Source organism: Sorex araneus, chromosome 7, assembly GCF_027595985.1.
Source record: "Sorex araneus isolate mSorAra2 chromosome 7, mSorAra2.pri, whole genome shotgun sequence".
Taxonomy (NCBI): domain Eukaryota; kingdom Metazoa; phylum Chordata; class Mammalia; order Eulipotyphla; family Soricidae; genus Sorex; species Sorex araneus.
Window position 1 is genome coordinate 30,768,514 of NC_073308.1, and position 6,622 is coordinate 30,775,135.

Genomic DNA, 6,622 nt, shown 5'->3' on the forward strand with positions numbered 1-6,622 from the left:
TCAATCAGGGATCAATCATATATGTGAAACATTCATCCTTTAAAGGTTATCTGTTTTTGTTTTGTTTTGTTTTGTTTTTGCTTTTTGGGTCACACGCAGCGATGCACAGGGGTTACTCCTGGCTATGCACTCAGGAATTACCCCTGGCAGTATCAGGGGACCATATGGGATGCTGGGAATCAAACTCGGGTTGTCTTCCTACAAAGCAAACACCCTACCCGCTGTGCTATAGCTCCAGCCCCAAGGTACCTGTTTTTTTAAGCATTATTTAGTTTTCTAAAATAAATTTCAACTGGGGCCAAAATGGCTAAATGCCCTTTAAGGAAGTAAGGCAATTAGACATTAATCAGTCTTTGAAACTGTCTCTTGGCTTCTAATTGAAACTTTTTGAGTGTTCTACATAATGTTTTCAATAATGACACCAGTTTATATGCCTAACAAAAAGTACTCAAGCAATCCATTTTCTTGACATCTTTGTCAATAGCACTTGTTATCTTTTTTACAATAGTCATTACAACAGATATTCACAGTGCTTTGCAGTTGTTTTCCTAATGACTAGTGATAGCATTTCTCTCAATACATATTTGTTCTTTTCAGAAAAATGTCTATTCATATTGCTTTCATTTTTAATGGAATCTTTTGTGTGTGAATATTAGTTGTATATTTTAATATTAATTTTAGTCAAATATTTGATTTACAAATCCTAGCTTCTGTTTCACACATTGCCTTTTCATCTTATTGACAATTTCCTTGACCACACAAAAGCGTTGGCGTCTCTTTTAGCCTTTTGCTTTTGTTGCCAGATACAAAAAAAATCATCACCAATGCAAACGTCAAGGAGCTGACTTTCTACATCTTCTTTATGGAGTTTCATGAATTTTAGTCTTTATTTTCACAACTTCAGTGAGCACTGAATTAATTTTTTGTGCATGATATAAGGTAAAGTTTCAATTTCCTTCTTTTACACATGACTGCTCAATTTTCCCACCACCATTTATAAATGGATTGGCTTCTCCCATTGTAATATTCTTGGTTCGTAATAAATTAATTGATCATATATGCATGAGTTTAATTCCTAGAACTCCATTTTGTTCTATTGACCTATGATTCCATTTTTATTTTCATGACAAATAGTTTTGAATACTATAATGTAATAGTTGAATATTGGAAACATGATGACTCCTGTCTTGATCGTCTCAAAAACTGCCTTAAATAAAAGCTGGCTCATTATCACTTCTACCATAGTCTTCAGGTAGCTGACCCAGAAACTGGCATTATGTAATTTCTACCCCATTTAGATAGGTATATTGATGGATCAAAGGAGTCACAGAAACAGTTCAGATTCACAGAGGGGAAACATATATACAACTTCTCTGGGGGATGAATGTCTAAGAACTCATGACTACATTCAATCAGCAGGATGACTTGTGGATTTGATTTCCAGAAATACTTGGTTGAGTGATTAAGGTAGCTATGAAGACTCTAAATTGGAAGTACATTTACAGCATGAGAAAAACAATAACCATAAGATAAATAGTTGACAGGACATTAAAAACAATCATCTTAGAAGACAGCAACATGTACAGAAGAAACATGTTGCTTCTATCAACATATAGAACATATCTTCCTCAGCATATAAGTCCCCACTGTTTGATTTTGTTATATTTGCTAGAAATAAACTTGGACAAAACTTTTATTTCTCTCTCATATAAATGTCTGATCTAATAGTTGTTCCACAAATTGTATTCAAGTAGTTTATTCTCTCTTAGTAGCTTCTAATATTCACATTTATTCTCCATATCTCTCCTTAAAATAAAAGACTCTTGTTCCCTCTTCTTAATATTCTCAGCTGAACAAATTTCTAGCACTAAAAGAACTTGCCCATCTGTCTTCTCCATCTCTTAAAGGCAAATAATTGGACAGATTGCTGTCTCTAAAAATTTACTCATTATGCTCAAATTAGGACTCCTCCACTCTTAAACAATCCTACTGTATTTTGTTCTTGTCTGTCCAACATCTCCAACCATCATGTTTAGGAGACTTTGCCCTCTTGGCAAAAGTACTGGGCATGTCATACATCAGTTTCACCAACACATCTTTTTCTTTTCGTTATTTTGTTTTTGAGCCACATCCAGTGCTGTGGCTTATTCCTTAATGTCTTATTCTTAGTTTTGTGCTCAGAACTCACTCCTGGCTATGTCGGGGGATCATAAGTAGAGCTGGGGGTATCTAAACAGGGTTGATAAGCTGAAAAGCTAGCTCCTTAATCCCTGTACTATCTCTCCAACCTCACCACCCTCTCCATCCTCTCGTTAACACATATTAATACCTAGTCACTGTTTTCTTTCAGAGTTTGTGTCACTGTCACTGTCACTGTCATCCTGTTGCTCATCAATTTGCTCAAGCGGGAACCAGTAACATCACCATTGTCAGACTTGTTGTTACTGTTTTTGGCATATCGAAAACGTCACAGGTAGTTTGCCAGGATCTTCCATGTGGGCGAAATACTCTTGGTAGCTTGCCAGGCTCTTCGAGAGGGGAGGAGGAATTGAACTTAGGTCGGCTGCGTGCAAGGCAAACACCCTACCCACTGTGCTATCACTCCTCAGAATTTGTGTAAATGGAACAATTAGAATATGATAAAAGGCCCAGTAAGATGGAGAGGGTTCACAGAACTCTAGCACTTGCCTTCACACAGAATCCATGAGTTTGATCTCAGGCACCAAACGGCTTCTTAGCACTAAATCCACCATAAGCCTGCACAACCAAATGAAATACTACTAGGGGTGGGCCTGTATCCCCAACTATATCTGGGGAACGAGACATATGATAGAGTATTAACTTCCACATTTGTGACTAAAATGTCATCCGCAACATAAACTTTTAAAGAGGTATGTAGCTGAAAACCTTACCTTGTGATGAAAAACATAAATTATTTGACTAGAGTAAAGCTCTGAATGTATTGTTCAAAAATGCACATAAAAGCCAGAGACATGTTATGGGGTTAAGACACTTTGGTGCGACCACATGTGGTTTGCTCCCACCCAGCACCCCCGGAGACATCCCTGAGCACAAAGGCACATGCAAACCCAAACCAATAATATTAATAATACTCATTACTAACTACTTAGAACAATAATACTGTGGTAATAAAACTTAAAGTTCCACCTTCCAAATATTTATTTTTCTACAGATAAAAGATAATGTGTCACTGTATCATTGTCATCCCATTGCTCATTGATTTGCTTGAGCAGGCACCAGTAACGTCTCCATTGTGACACTGGTTGTTACTGCTTTTGGCATATCGAATATGCCACGAGTAGCTTGCCAGGCTCTGCTGTGGGCGAGATACTCTACGTAGCTTGCCAGGCTCTCAGAGAGGGACGAAGGAATCGAATCCGGGTCGGCCATGTGCAAGGCAAATGCCCTACCCGATGTGCTATTGCTCCAGCCCTTGCTCTAATTGCTCCAAGATAATGAAAGACTAAAAATATAGATGAGAAAACTCTAAAATGGTGTAAAAGAAATCATTGCTTAAATAATCAACTATTTGATAAGCTATTTTGAGCACTTCCTTAGTAATATTTACAGTGAGATTAGGAGCAGGGGAGCCTTGAGATAGTGGTGGAGAGAGGGGACATTGGTGGAGGGTGTGGTCTTGGAATATTGTATGCACAACATCTTATCATTAACAATATTATAATTCACAATGCTTCAAATAAAAATGTTGAATATTTTTAAATTTTTTAAATGCATGCAGCTATTGAACCAATGGAATTTTGTTAATCCCATACTCTTGATTCAGAAATCTTTGTTCAAATTTACTCATCATACTAAATGACAATACTAGCAAAATATACAGACTATTGTGTATTTAAATATTATGAATTTGGGGGCTGGAGCAATAGCATGGCAGGTAGGGCGTTTGCCTTGCACGCAGCCAACCAGGTTCAATTCCCAGCATCCCATATGGTCCCCTGAGCACCGCCAGGGGTGATTCCTGAGTGCAGAGCCAGGAGTAACCCCTGTGCATCCCCAGGTGTGACCCAAAAAGCAAAAAAAAATTATGAATTTGTCGTATTCAGAATGTGTATGTAAGACCTCTAGTGGAAAAAATGCAAATTCCATTTGAGAAGACAGACCTTTCACATAAGAGTTTGGTACATTGAGATAAAGTTGCTCCAGTAATATTTGCTTGATTTCATTGTAGCAAGTAACTAGGACATATTGACATATTCTCACATGCAAGAGGCAGTGTTTATTCTCCAAATTGATTGTTAAATTTGTTTTGCCCTCTCAAGTTCCTGATGTTTATTCTGGCAACTCTGGTATAGCAAGTTCATCATACGCCTATGTTGGGTTGATAAAATCGGGAGTCAATAGGTCACAACAACTTGATCAAATAAAATAAAATACAGCTATTCACAAGACTGATTATCAACATGATAAGGAATCATGGAGAGGGCTGAAACTGTAGATCTGTATATTCCTCTGCTTTCTGACTTTAAACCTGGAAAATTTTTAAAGGCACAAGTCAGTATCTAGTGACATAGAAAGATCTCTCTGTGGGATATAAAGAAACACAGTAAGAGAATAACAAATGTCAATGGCAATAGACTCTGAGAGTCAACCTACAGGACTGAAATTATCAAGAGGATAGGCTGGGAGGGAACACTGAGACTTTGATGGAAGGAGACTGACACTCTGGTGGTGAGTTGTGGTACTGGAACAGTGAATGCTTGGAATTCTATTATGAACAAAATTGCAAATCATAGCACCTTAATAAAAAATGAAGAACAAAATAAGGTGGCAACAGAGAAGGAGAAATGAAATGGATTCTGTCATTAGTATACTATGGACTCAAATCCGAGCTTATTTCATGAGGCACCAGATAGAAATTATTCATTACCCGACTCCATGAAGGTCATTTTCAGTTTGATGCACCAAATGATATCTCTGGTCTGTTTACTGACATGCCTAGAATGAGGGGTGTAAACCTAAGGCAGCCCCCACTTCAAGGAGCTGAGGTGCTGGTAGAGAAACAGCTCCTTTCATTGTGCTCTGAGACTCTGTGTTGAAACAGTCTTGTGAACAGGTTGTTCTGAGAGGAGGGGAAGAGGAACAGATCGAACCTGGAGGAAGAAGCATCTGGAAGAAGGACTGTGATCCAAGTCTCCGAAGCTGAGGAGGCGGGGCTGGGACAGATAGCACATTCTTGGCAGAGAAAACCGAATTACCAAAGACGCAGGAATGAAAAACAACATTTTGTGGTAGAAATATCCAGCAATGTTATATTTTTGAGCCCAAAGTGACAGTAGAACAGGGGAGGGGGTATGGCCGGAAAGGTCTCTATCATAGGGAGCTCTGAGACGGGATTAAATCTTTGAGCTTTTTCTGAAGAGAAGGCTCCCCGTGCAGAATTCTAAGCAGAAGAGTGATGAGTGAGAAGTCATTTTTTCTCCACTTGACTCATATGTAGATTTTAGTTTTTCCCATGATCAAAAACAATTAGCTTTTATGATGCCTAAAATGAAAACCTTGCACCCCATGTCTACCTCAGGTGTGGGTGCTCTGTTCAGGGTAAATGTTATTCAGGAACACTGACAATGGCACATCCATTTGGTGATACATGTGGACAGGAGACAATAAGGATAATAAACCTCACCCCAACAATTAAGGAAATCCCAACTTCAAAAGCCTGGGGAGTGCCAATCTTCCACAGACCCAGTAGAGGGGCCCTGCATGCAGTTGACCTCTCAGGTAACCCGTAATTTACTTTGATAGAACATCAAATCAAATGAAAGAACCTGCCAAACAGAAACCTGGTAATTTGTCTAATAAGTACTCTTTAAGAGTCTATTAGGCAAAATACTTCTCAGTTTGGGGTAGACTTTTTACAATTCCATTTTTCCTTCAGTGGAATTTGGCTGTACTCTGCTGACTTTAGTTTTAATATGTAATGTTCTTAACAATGTTTTGATCTTTTTATGAAGAAGTGAAATATACAGCTCTCTAAATTCTTAACTCCCCCTCCAAAAATTTAAATCTCTCTGAATACCAGGCAGTACCTTTCTAACTTGGCAATGTCCTAGGGCTATTTGCCAACTTAGTATGCATTTGTTCTTTGATTTAGCAACCATACTCTACAAGAGAGCAAAATGGCCTAAGCAAAGATTGTTTTCATGTTCAACATGACAAAAACATATCTTACAATATAAAATTCTCTAAAACTCAAGATAGCTGATTCTCAGAACATTATCCTCAACATATCATACACATCAAATTGAAGTAATAATCTAATGAAAGAGCATTTGCCAAGAAAATCCTTTCATTCTACTACATTCTCATTCTCCTACATCACTTCTCATTCTCTGCATGACTTGTTCAAACTTCTCTGGGTCTCAATCCTTCTCTCCCCATATATCCTTCTATTATCTCAGTATGTAACCTCCCCCTCTCACAAGAAATAAAAACCATGTCACAAATTGCTTCATTCCAACCATAATCCTGGTGTGTCCTCCATATAAAGATAAATTCTCTATCCAGGCTCCCTCTCTCCCCACTCAGAAACCCTCTACCATCTATTCTGTAATATCTCCCCCTTATTGCCAACCTGGCATGC